Source organism: Cynocephalus volans, chromosome X, assembly GCF_027409185.1.
Source record: "Cynocephalus volans isolate mCynVol1 chromosome X, mCynVol1.pri, whole genome shotgun sequence".
NCBI lineage: Eukaryota > Metazoa > Chordata > Mammalia > Dermoptera > Cynocephalidae > Cynocephalus > Cynocephalus volans.
In genome coordinates, this window is record NC_084478.1 from 23,519,432 (window position 1) to 23,532,508 (window position 13,077).

The following is a 13,077-nucleotide window of genomic DNA, read 5'->3' on the forward strand; positions in this document are numbered from 1 at the left end:
TGCTCGATTTTCCTGCAAACCTAAAACAGCTATAAACTAAAGTCTACTACTCAAAAAAAAATAAATAAATAAAATGTATGGGGAAATATAAGAAAATTTTTCTATTGTTTTTAAAATGCATTTCAATGTATAAAGCAAAACATGAAAAAAAATAGTATCGTATATGGAAAATATATGACACCAAGACCACAAAGTCCCATGTCATGAGGGTACATTTACGTCGAGTGGTACAAACATAACTTTCAGTACACCAGGGCAAGATAAAGGTTGATATGCCACTCCCTAGAGCAACAATTCGACATGATGTAGGTAGTAATCTGGTGACTGTGGCTGTATAATTCATTCCCCCAAACTAATCTGTTTAGTATACTCATTATTTACAGTTTTTGTTTCCTAACAAACTGTACCTCAATAAAAGCACTTGCATCATATGGCTCATACCTTGTGCATGTTAAAAACTAAAGAATAATTTATTAAATCTATGAAATATTTAACTTGAAATAATTATGTATAATGAAACAGAGAAAAAGCACTCTTCAGGAAGATCATTTGCCTTAACAGCAATTGTTTATCTTATGGAAATATAGACTGAATTAACTTTCTATAAAAGAAATAAAATGTACAGATTCAAAACTATTTCAATAACTAGTATTTGTAGAGATAAACTCTTGCTTAATAGCACACCAGCCGTTTCAGCTCAACCGTCCTACTGAGAAAAACTAGGAAAGCTGGAAGATATTAAAGATATTGTTTGAAGGCACCACAAATCAAAGGAAGAAAGCATTCAAAAAGACAGAATCTCAATTAGGAGAGAAGCCTTTGTCATGAGAACCACTCACATTTGTTACCGCTTCTCCCTTGAAGGCTTTTGCTGATTCCAAGGATGTGAGTGACGATCCAGGAGGCTTCAGCAGAAAGTTGGAGCTGAGCAGCTAAGCAGCTGAGAAAGACTTCTGGCAGTCTCACCCAACCAAGAGGACACAGGTTAAACCTGACAGTTCACAGACGAAACGAATCACAGAAAACAAACCAAGGGTTCATTTGGCATCCCCAAGGGCTTATGTCCTAAGGTCAATATAAACCTAAAATAGAAAACTCCACACAAAGCTCGAGATCCAGCTTTAAAAGGACTCAATTTCTGACTGCAGTGCGATTAACTGTCTCCACCCTAACTGCCTGTCAAATGCAAACGTATGCCAGAGAATGATAAAATCACCCAGAAACTCCAGTTACTTCTACACTATTTCATACAGAAAATCCAGCCTGCAATCTAAAGTACCCACACATGCAGAAAGCGAATGGGGTGGGAAAGGACTAGCATCAGGATTGGGATCCATTTTCTCCATATAATGAGGATGTCTGGAACAGAAAGAACTAAGACTTGGTGATTCCCACACAATTTACAGCAACAGTGAGATACCACTACACACCTGCTAAATGAGAAACAATGAAAAATAATAACCAAGTGCTGAGAAGTACTTAATTAAAGGTGACTCTTTCACACTGCAGATAGGGTTTAAAACAGGATATTCACTGCAGAACATTTACACAAATTCTAAAGTATCTAAAAGGCACAACTATCATGTGATCTAGCCATTCTGTTCCTTGAAAATTTTCAAAAAACATATAAAATTTTATGTCCATACAAAGACTCCTTCAAGAATGTCCATAACACAGGAAAGGGCGGAGGGCTTGGGCAGGATGACAGGGGAGCAATATGAGGTTCATAAGGAACCTTGGTGGAAGAGGAGAGGATATTAATGTTATCTTGATTGTGATGACAGTTTCATTAATACATAAAAGTCTTAAAACTTTTATGTTGACTTTAATGTTGTGCGGTTTATTTTAAATTAACTATACCTCAAAAATTGTTCAAAATGTGCAGTATGCACCAAATATGTGTCTCAAAGAAATTTCGGATCATTAAATTTAAAAAAGGAAGTACTAAAATTTGTAAATCTGATAATCAACCTCAATAAATTGTAAAAATTCCCGGTAATTTAATTAAAAAAAAAAAAAGATGAGAAACAAAATTAAGATCAATGGATGAAATTTTTTCAATTATAGAAAGAAAAATCCACAATTCCATAAGTTGTATTTAGATGTTACTATTGTTGTTTTTCTTTTTTGTAATAGGTTAAAAAATGATAAACCCTTGAGACACTTATCAACACAAAAACCAGACGTTATTACCAGGAACGGAAAATTATCTGTCCAGATCCTTGAGACATACACATAATATTTTAAGCAAAGATACATTGATAAAATTGAAGTTAACATGAAATCAGTAAATTCTTTTAAAAAATGAACTTAGAGAAAAATTTAGAAAATCTCAATAATCCTATATCTTTTTGAAAAATTGCATCTGTAATTAAATCTTTCCTCCCAGTGATTCTATTCTACACCCTGGTGCCTGAATACTTGCTGTTTTCCATACAATGAGAAAGAACCCCAATCTTGCACAATTTTTTCCAGATAAAAGAAATGCTTCTCAATTATATTATGAGACTGGTATAAACTTTACACTAAATCAATAGTATAAAAAAGATAAGAAAATAAAATCAGTGGTTATAGTGGAGAACTGGAGAAATATAACATCATCTTTCCAATGTTGAATGAAGAAAATAAAACTGTTGTATTAGTCCGTTTGGTGATGCTATAAAAGAATACCTGAGACTGGATAATTTATAAAGAACAGAGGTTTATTTGGCTTACGATTCTGGGACAGCTGCACCTGGCATGGGCCTCAGGCTGCTTCTACTCATGGCAGAAAATGGCAGGCAGCCAGCGGGTACAAGCAGATCACATGGCGAGAGGAAGCAGAGAGAGACAGAGAGGAGGTGCAAGGGTCTATTTAAACAATCAGCTTTGGTGGGAACTAATAGAGCTAGAACTCACTCATTAATTCCCTCCTCCCCCAGGGAGAGTATTAATCCATTCATGAGGGATCTGCCCCATGACTCAATCAGTTTCCAACACTGCCACATTGGGGATCAAATTTCCACGTGAGTTTCAGAGGGGACAACACATCCAAACTCCATCAACTGTCAATTGACAATTCCATATGCAGAAAAATTATGCTTTCTCTGAGAGTGAAATAAGAAACAACCAAACTTGAGACACCTTACCACTGGGAAAACTGGAAAAGAAGTAATGCTAAAGGAAGTCATTCAGGGTGAGGGTAGAGTTATCTCTCCTGATGGAAACTAAGAACTGCAGGAAGAAGTGAAAAGCTCTGATTAAGTAAAATATGGGAATAAATACACGATTATTTTCTACTATTTCTTTAAATAATAACTGACTACATCTAACTACTCTGTTCGAGCCAAATATCACAAAAATATAAAGATCCCATCTTCAACCATGTTACCAAAGGTCCACCCTGACCAGGCTGTATGTAGCTAGTTAACTCAAATCACCATCACACGGCATCCATAGTGGTGCAGTTGGAAGCTGGTACGTTCATACTTGCTGTTAGTAAAGAGTGCACCCTCCACCACACCACAGTGGTAATGGAGAGCAGGTAGAAAGTTTGGACTTCTACTCTCTGGGAATTAATGATATGCTGCTCCCCTTCTTGCTGAAGTGCTGTCAGAGGAAGCTCAGAGAAGAGTAACAGTTTTCACCACAGCCCATGGTAAAGAAGTCACTCTATATGGTGTGAGTAGTATGCACAAGAGGAGCTGTGACCTGCCACTCTCAGTGGAAGCCTAGTGGGGGACAGAACTTCCAACCCTTCCCAGGAGTAACGAGGAACATCCCCCACTCAGGAGTCAATGGAGGCCAAGGGTTGAATCTGGACTTCTACAATCACCTGGCAACAGAGGCCGTGCCTTCACTTTCCCCCTGCTCATGTGGTGCAAAGGAAATAATCATTGATCCTGAAGGCAGAAAAAGAGTAATTACCCAGACAGGAAACAGAAAGGAAATACGAATAAGGGGTGGGTAGGAGAACAAAGTCTCAGAGACCTGTGGGTCAATGACAAAGGTTCTAACATTCCTGTCATTAGAATCCCATAAAGAGTGGACAGAGTATAGTACTGAAAATACTTTTAAAAATAATGCCTGAAAACTTCCCAATTTGTCAAACAAAATCAGTTGGATGTAAGCACCTATTTTTAAGGTGATTTTTGAAACTTCCCTGCTATTGCCTCTTCAAAATTTTTTTGATCTAATATTTATTTTTTTCTCCTTTAGAGCTCTGATTACAATAATGGTGGGATTTTTTCTTGCATGCTATTTATCTTACCCTTTCTTCCGTATTTATCAATTATTTTTTTGTCTCTCCAAGGTTCTTTCTTTCACTTTTGTTTGGTTTTAGAATTTCTATTTGGTTCTTTTAAGAAGCTGCTCTGTTACGTAGATGTGGTCTCTAGTTCTCTGTAGCTATTATAAGAGGAATCAGATTAGTGACACAACATTAAATGTATTACTGAATAACTGGAAGGGGTGAAATATAGGAAATGGCTGAATCTCAAAGCCACAAAGCAGAAACGGGCCAACAAGGAGACTTCAGACACTGCCAAGGTCAGGCACCCAGAATGAGGAAGCTTCCTGTCAAACGGGAAGCTAGAACTCTGTATGTCTGCCAGTTCTCAAGCCATGCTTCCTCTGCCATAACCTGGAAATCACTGCTACAGCTGCTGTTTCCAGAACTCTGATGCCTTTGCCATAACCTAACAGCAGTTCTTAACCGATTTATTCTCAGTAATTTTTACACTCAAAAATTACTGGATACCCACAAAGCATTTTACTTATATGGATTATATATATTATTATTGATATGCTTCTGATATCAAAATTAAAACTGAGGAATTGTGTCATTTTTTAGTCAATTTATTTAAAAATAGCAATGGTAAATGTACTACAGCTAAGTCTATCAGAGCAAGAATGCATTTACAATAAACTCATATAATCTGTATTTGGGACAAGTTTTTTATTGTGTTGTTGTTAACTTGTAGTCTTGATGTCAATTCAGATGACAAAAATAGCATTTTCAAATATGGCCATATTCATCAGCATCAGAATTCATTGGGAATTACTACTACTTTACATTGCTCATTGCCTCCAAAAATGAAAATACATTAGCATTTTTCAAGTTTGTATATAAGAATATACAAGAATATATTAGAATATATTAGTTGGAAAATGTGTCACTTTGGATTCAGGTGGGAGGGAAGAGAATTTTTAAAATTTTGCACCAGGGATAAGCATGTTCTTAATTTGAGTAAAGATAGTAATACAATTTGAGTCTTCAGACATTGTAATTTGTCAAGAATTTTGGTCCCGATATTAAAACAAAACTAACCAAATCCTGCTCACCATAGTATGGGCCACAACTATGAAGTTTTACAATCCAGTGATTTTACACTGGATTAGGTGGAATGATCTTTACAACAATTATAGATCATTATTTTAGAGAGTCTAGATTATTTTATTTCAATGAAGTTTGAGTAATTGCTCTGTGTCAGGCACCTTGTGAAGTGTTGACATACAATGAAAACTTAGATATAATCCTTGTCCTTTAGGAAACAATTTTAAATACACTCAAATAAACTCAAACTGTGTTTTTAAAGCACACTAATTCCTTCATACCTTATATTACAGTAGTAATGAAGTACAATTAATGCATCTAAAAATCTGGGATTTTCATTGTGTTCACAAATGGTTTCTGCATTTCACACTTTTTTTCAACCTGCTGAAAGCCTGTACTACGTAGCTATTGCTACAATAATGATTTTTAATAAAAAGTGTCAATTTTCAGTAGCTTAAGGTTTGGCTGATCTATGCTTTGCTTAGCTAGTAGCTAGTAGCTCATCTGGACTTTGCTCCAGATAATAAACCAATTTTAAATATGCTCCATGTGTCTCATTCTGCAACCCAAGCTGAAGGGGTAGTGGATACTTAGTTCTTTTTTTCTGGAGGGGTTGACAGAAGTGCCAAGAGGGACAAGCCAAATTGTGATAGAGTATTTTAAGCCTTTGCATACATCACATCAGCTAATACTCCATTGGCCAAAGCAAAACACATAGCCAAGTACAAATTCGTTAATCAAAGAAATGCACATCAACTACTGTGAGGCGCTGGTAATAGGATGGAAGAATATTTATACTAAAGGAAAGTTAGAAATGCAACCAATGATTCAATATACCACAATAATCCCTTCTTGGTATTGCCCTGTTCTGTAAACATTGTCTGGTCACTCTTTTTAACATTAGCGATGACGTTGAAGTTTCACCTTTACGCCCTGAGGTTTATATCTATTGCGGTACTTGTATTTTCACTAAGTTGTATTAATCTTTACAGTATTGTTACTTTGTGAAGGTCGTTACATGATCACATCCTCACATGGGGCCCAGGGCTTTTATTTTGGTATAGGGTTTATAAAGTATTCAAAACATAAAGAATATTTCAACTAGAAAAATGAGACTATAACTTTTTACAAAAAATGCTCATATATTTGTTGAATGTTATTTCATTTGCTGCCCTACTGTATTAGTCTGTTTTTGTTGCTAATAACAAAATATACACATCTGGGTGATTTATAAAGAAAACAAAATATATTGCTTACAGTTTCTGAGGCTGGGAAGTCCGAAGTGCATCTGGTGGTAGCAACAGTGACCCAGGGGTCTCACATTGTAAGATGGTGGAAGCAGAGAGAGCAGAGAGAAAGACAAGACTCTCATCTTCTTTTAAAGCCCTCAGAACCACTTCCCTAACCACCATTTTTAATCCATTCACTACAGCATTGTCCTACAATCCAATCACCTATTCAAGTCTCCACCTTTCAATTACCATAATAGGATTTCCCACCCTCTTAACAGGCATGGTGGGGGTTAAGTTTCTAATACACAAAATTTAGGGGACACAGTTCAAGCTTCAATGAGTTTTGGAGGGACATAATTCAATCCACTATACTTGGCCCCTGGCACCGCAAAACTCATGTCCTTTTCACAAGCAAATACATTCATTTCATTGCCAAAGTCTTGACTTGTTTCAACTCAAAAATTCAAGGTTCAAAGTCCCATCTGTGAAATCAATATAAGTTATCTACTTCCAAGATACATTGGTGGGACAAACATAGGGTACATATTCTCGTTCCAAAAGGGAGATATAGGCCAACAGGAAGGTGTAACTGGACTCAAACAAGTCCAAAACCTAGTAGGGCAAGCATCAAATCTCAAAGCTGGTGAATCGGGTACTTTTACTCCATGTTCAACCTCCTCTGCAAGCTTATGTGGGGGTTGCATCCCCAAGTCCTTGGGCAGCTCTGCTCCTATGTCTTTCCTGGTCTCAGGCCACATCTCAGCTCTCCCCAGCTGGTATTCCACTCTGGTAGCTCCACAAATCTGGGGTTGCTGTGGCGGTCCTGCTCTCACGGCTCCACTAGACATGGCATTGTTGGGGTTTCACTGCTGCAACTCCAACCCCACATTTCCACTTGGCATTGCTCTCGTGAAGGTTGTCTGGGGTAAGTCCGCCTCTGCTACAGATCTCTTTCTGGGCCAGACTTTTCCATACATCCTCTGAAATTGTGTTGGAGGCTCCCAAGCCATCCCAGCTCTGGCATTCTGCAAGCCTGCACACCTAACACCACGTGGACTATGCCAAGGCTTCTGGATTGTATTTTCCAAAACTGTGGATCCAGCCACATCTGGGGCCAGATTAGCCACAGCTGGAGCAGCCAAAGCAGCTGGGGTGCTGGTGTGGGGACCCCAAGTTGGCCTTGGGCAGCAAGCCCGTGGAGGGCACCTCAGGCTTTTTCTCTAAGACCATTTTGTTTCCCCAGGTCTTTGGGTCCGAAATGGAAGGGTTGGCTCCAGAGGCTTCTGCAATGCCTTCTGGGCCTTTTCCCCTTCTCTTGATAATCCCTTTCTTTTGCACTAATCTTAACTAAGGGTCTCTGAGCTGCACCATTACATGCTCTCTGCTTCTCTACCACATAGGACTTGCCCAATTTTCTGTGTTCATCTGTTTTTGTTGCCCGTAATAAAATACCTGAAACTCGGTGATTCATAAAGAAAACGAAATTTATTGCTTACAGTTTGAGGCTGGTAAGTCCAAAGTCCATTTGGTGGGGACGACAGTGACCCAAGGGTCTCACGTTGCAAGATGGTGGAAGCAGAGAGAGAGAGAGAGATAGACTCTCCTCTCTGTTCTTTTACAGCCCACAGAACCATGCCCCAAACACCATTTTTAATACATTCACTACTGTAAGGTCCTGCAATACAAACACCTCTTCAAAGCTCTGCCTTTCAATTACCGTAATAGGATTTCCCACCCTCTTAACAGTCACAGTGGGGGCTAAATTTCCAATAAATAAAACTTGGGGGACACAATTCAAGCTTCAGTGAGTTTTGGGGGACATAATTCAATCCAGTACACCTGTTAACATCAGTAGTAACAGCATTTGATATCACTTTATAGAAAATTATTATGAATATTGATATTTATTAGACAAAATCTGTGTAATATTAATTTACTATTCCTTTCTATTACATTAAAGAAATACATACATGTTAATATGCTTCCATATAATAATAGTAGTTGGTAAATATTTTCAAATAGGTATGAAACAAAACATTACAGGATTTTCAGAACATTTATTAAAAGATTTATAGCTACAATAACACAGTTTTTCTACCTTTAAAAATATCTGGTAAATGTAAAAGCATTTACTGAAATATTTGCTATATATCCCACATAAGACAAAGGAAATATTTTACTAGAAATACTTAATAGTACCCTCTCATTATTTTCTCATGCCCCTTTTGTTAAGTTGCACACTAAAGTGCAAACTTAAAATGAACTATAACTCTTTTTTGTCTGGCGACTTTAAATAGAGCTGGATTAGTGCCATGTACATTGAACTGTCAGCCAGAAATTTGTGTGTGTGATTTTGCAAAATGGAGATTTTTCTAACAACACAGAAATGTAATTTATAAAAAGAAATAATCACCTAAGACTTTGTACAAATCCGTCAAAGTCAGTGGTTGTGCAAGCCCTTCTGTACATCAGTTTGAATGTCTAATATATAAAAGCACAGTGAACAGGTGACCACGTAGGTCCTCCCTTCAAAGTTTAAAATGGCTAAAGAAATAAACCACCTAAGATCTGTATGACACTAAAATCATACAAGTATTGTGCCTGGTGTTTTGGCATCTCATTTATCTAAATTCCTTATATATTGATAAGATACAATTGATACCTATCAAAAAATACCTTTTAAATATTAAAGATCTAGAATCTTTTAGTAAGTGTCAAAATAACATCAAACACAGAGGCTCCAATTCTGGCAAGCTCGTGACCTGCTAAAACTGCTTTTGAATGTTCCTATGTAAGCCACATTAGAGTGGTATTCACCAGGTCTCCTATGGGCTAATATAAAAAATAAATCAGATCCTTCACAAGTTTTACTTCCAAGGCTGTAGAATCATGCAGCCCCCTTTTACTGAATGAAACAGTTCTATCTGGCATTTCTGAGGGCATGGACATTTTAGGATGATATTTCTCCAAGTACAAAAGTTGTCTGCTGGTAAAAGACCCACCTTGCTTTTGTCTTATGAACTGTACCACATCTTCATATTTCATTCCGCCTTCAATTAACGCTAGGGCACCCAGCATTGGAGCTCTCCCAAGACCCGCAGCATGGGAAACCGCAATTCAAAAACCAGGATCTTCACGAAATTTCTTTCTTTTTTTTTTTTTTTAATAAGTTTTGCCCACATATAAACAATCTGGCTGGATAGTGGTGCACCATCACCAAAAGGCCAGTCAGAACCTCCGTGTCTTCTTTCTCCAAAATGACAGGGTCGTAAGTCAATTCACATACTCTTACTATAGTGGTGGCTCCATCCTTCTGAAGTTCCTGTAAGAATATGTTGGGCATTGGTTGAGTTGTGCATAACATGAAATCTCATATTCCTGTATACAGTCTCAACAGGAGCCGGGCGGTTCATTCCAGCTTTGTTGATGTAATTAAATTTTTAAAAAACACAGAAAGATTTTAAAATAACAGACTTCTACTACAAAATAGTCCAGTTGAATACAAAGTTAGGAGTAATAGGAAATGAAATGAACCTCCAACCAAAAAGCATCACGGTTTCAATCAAGTAATACTGAATCAACAGATAATAAGTGCACTCAGTTTTACCCAATCCTGGTTCTGTATAATGTTTGGCCATTGAGTTTAGCTATTCGGTGTCCCAGTTATTCATTCTCATGGGAACTTCTCAAATATTAACGACTTTCTGGAGTTCACGAGTCTGGGTAGAGGTTGGGCCGGGCCTGGCAGTAATCTCCACTGTCCCTCAGAAAGTCCATAAATGTGTGACCAAGTACACTGGGGAGACTGAAGGATATGTTCACTCACTGGTGAATGTACCCTAATCAGATAGCTGGTCTCGAGGCAGATATGGCACTACCCAATGCTCAGCTCTGGGGAAAGCAGGCCCATTACCACCTGGGACCCACACATGCCTTATGTGACTTGCTTTTGTCACAAGCCCATCCTTTCTGTCTTTTCTTCTCACAGTGAATGGAAAAGGACAATCCAAGGCCACCAGTCAAGATCAGGGGATCCAGCTTCCAGTCAAGATGATGGAATAGGCAGTCCCCAGCATCACTCTCTCCCACAAATCAACCAATTTACAACTACTAAAAAGTGAGGGCAACAAAGCTGGGGCTGCTAAGGCTCAGGGGAAGAGGAGGAGACACCTACGGAGTTCATGAAGGCAGGAGAAGCCACAATGAGAGAAAGAAAGAACTGCTCCAACCGTTTTGAGCCCCAGCTGCTTCAAGGCTGGAGCTGGTGAGCACATGGAACAGGAGCTGGCAAAAGCTGAGCTGTGCCCTTTGGATGAAGTTGCTTGGAGGCTTCAGGGGAGAAGGGGGCCTTGGTGGCCCCCAGGCCAGCAAGACTACTAATAGGGTTCCCCTGGACCCACATAGGAACGAGGAGCCAAAACAACTGAAAAAAAGGAACCACTCAGAGGCTGGTGAGTCATCACAAGGGACTGGCACACGGCCCATCCCATGGGATGTGTTTGGAGTGCAGGCAGTGGGGGAGACGGGCCACCAGGAGTATATTGGGGCACAGCAAAGACAGCTGATCTGCCCCCCAATCTGTGCAGGACCACTGAGTGGAGACTGGTCAGGAATATAGAACTGCATGGGGTGCAGTTTGCTGAAAAACCTCAGGCCCAGACCAGAGTTTCTATAGAACCCATGTTTACCGGATCTCATTAGAGTCAGAAGTACCTATAAAGTCAACCATTAAACCCTGAGCTGCACAAAAAGCCTTCCCCAGGGCATCAGCAGCAACGTGGAAATTTAGCTCAGCCACTGAGCTCAGGTGCAGTTCCCTGCAGGAGGTTCCACCATTTTAGAAGTAAGCCAAGGATAACAAATTAGCTCCAGTGCAGAGTTTAAGTGGTAGGAAGAGCAAATAATCTAACACAGAACTGGAAGAAAAAACAAAATACCCACAGACCAGAAACAATGTTTGATATGAACTAGTAAAGGTTTCACATCACCAAAGAACACCTATAAAAACTAGAAGGATCAGAAATCTTCTGGGCTACCAAGCAAGGGAGGGGAGAGGGCTGGAGGCCACACCTACGTCCCCCTGACACCTGCAACGAGCCCAGCAATGACCATCGAGCCACTGCAGGAAGTGCCCCAGGCTCTCCTGAGTCAGGGAAGTGGGGGGCCTTCAGCCTCAGCCACACCACCTGACACCCACAACCAGCCCAGCAATGACCACTGAGCCACTACATAAAGTGCTCCAGGCTCTCCTGAGTCAGGGTGGTGGGGGTCCAAGGGCCTTGGCCATACCCTCCCCCAACACCCATAACCAGCCCAGCAATTACCAAGACACCACTGGAAGCTCTGTGGTCTCCCATGCAGGAATGAGGGGGTGCCACAGGCCTCAACCCCGCTCCTCCTCCTTCTTTCTCCTCCCGCCCTATTTTCTTCCCCTTTCCCTTTCTCCCTCCCCCCAACTAATCCACCACAACATCATAGAATGTAAAAAAATAATATTAATAAATACTTAATAAAAGGTCAGGGGATCCTGGCCAAGAAGGGACTAAGAAGGGCAGGGCAGGGGTAATGCAGCAGCCAGGTGCATCACAAAGGGCTGGTGGCCATCCACATGCCAGAGCTATTTATTTCTATGAAAATGTTTAGGAAATTACTTCACAAGTCTTCCCACATGATGACTGTTAAATGGCAGTTCCCTTTCTTCCTATAAACAACTAACAAAAGGTGATATTAGAGGTTGGTTGGAATTAGCATTACGATTTAGTCATTTAACAATGGACTCATCGGCTGTGATACTGATCACTCCTTTGGCACAGCTCTTAGGTGGGTCTCCTGCTCCAGGTGGGTGTAGAAATCATTCACAGTGGTTCCTTCATTTGCTACAAGACTGATGTGTTTTAAGTCCTGCCTCTCCAGGCATTTCAAATCAAATTCCCTACATAAATCAAATTGCCTACATACAACCAGGCACGATCTAGTTTCTAGGACTTAAAAATAAAAAATATTAAAAAGAAAGAAAATGAAAAGAATGGAAACAAGTGAATCAGTCTAGGGAGCTCTAAATCTCCTCAATCCCAGTGCACCCAAAATTCAAAAGTTCTTTACTTCTATTCAAAATAAGAAGTTAGGGTGGCATTGGGAAAAGAGTCGAGACTCTTTCATAAGTGAGGTAGGAAAAGAGAATACAAATGACCGCCGTATTTTCCTAAAAATTTAAAGGTCCAAATGACTTTTTCCACCATCTAAACTACAGGGGATAATAAGGAAGCTAGTGTGGAAAAAAGGGTTGTGGAAAGGGAGCATATAAAGATACGTATGTTTAAAATGATAACATACTTCTCTTCTCTTTTTGGATAAGAAAAATGATGTATATCTATATGACTATAGTCATTTTCTTTATTCAAGAACTCACTCATTAATCTCCCCTCCCCCAGGCAGAGCATTAATCCATTCATGAGGGATCTGCCCCATGACTCAATCAGTTTCCAACACTGCCACATTGGGAATCAAATTTCCACATGAGTTTTGGAGGGG

At 39.5% G+C, this 13,077-nt stretch overlaps 1 pseudogene; it reads right to left on the reverse strand.

Annotated features, from left to right (window-relative positions):
- Positions 1-9,378: 9,378 nt before the first annotated feature.
- On the reverse strand, positions 9,379-9,959 carry LOC134367813 (protein tyrosine phosphatase type IVA 1-like; annotated as a pseudogene).
- Positions 9,960-13,077: the final 3,118 nt, after the last annotated feature.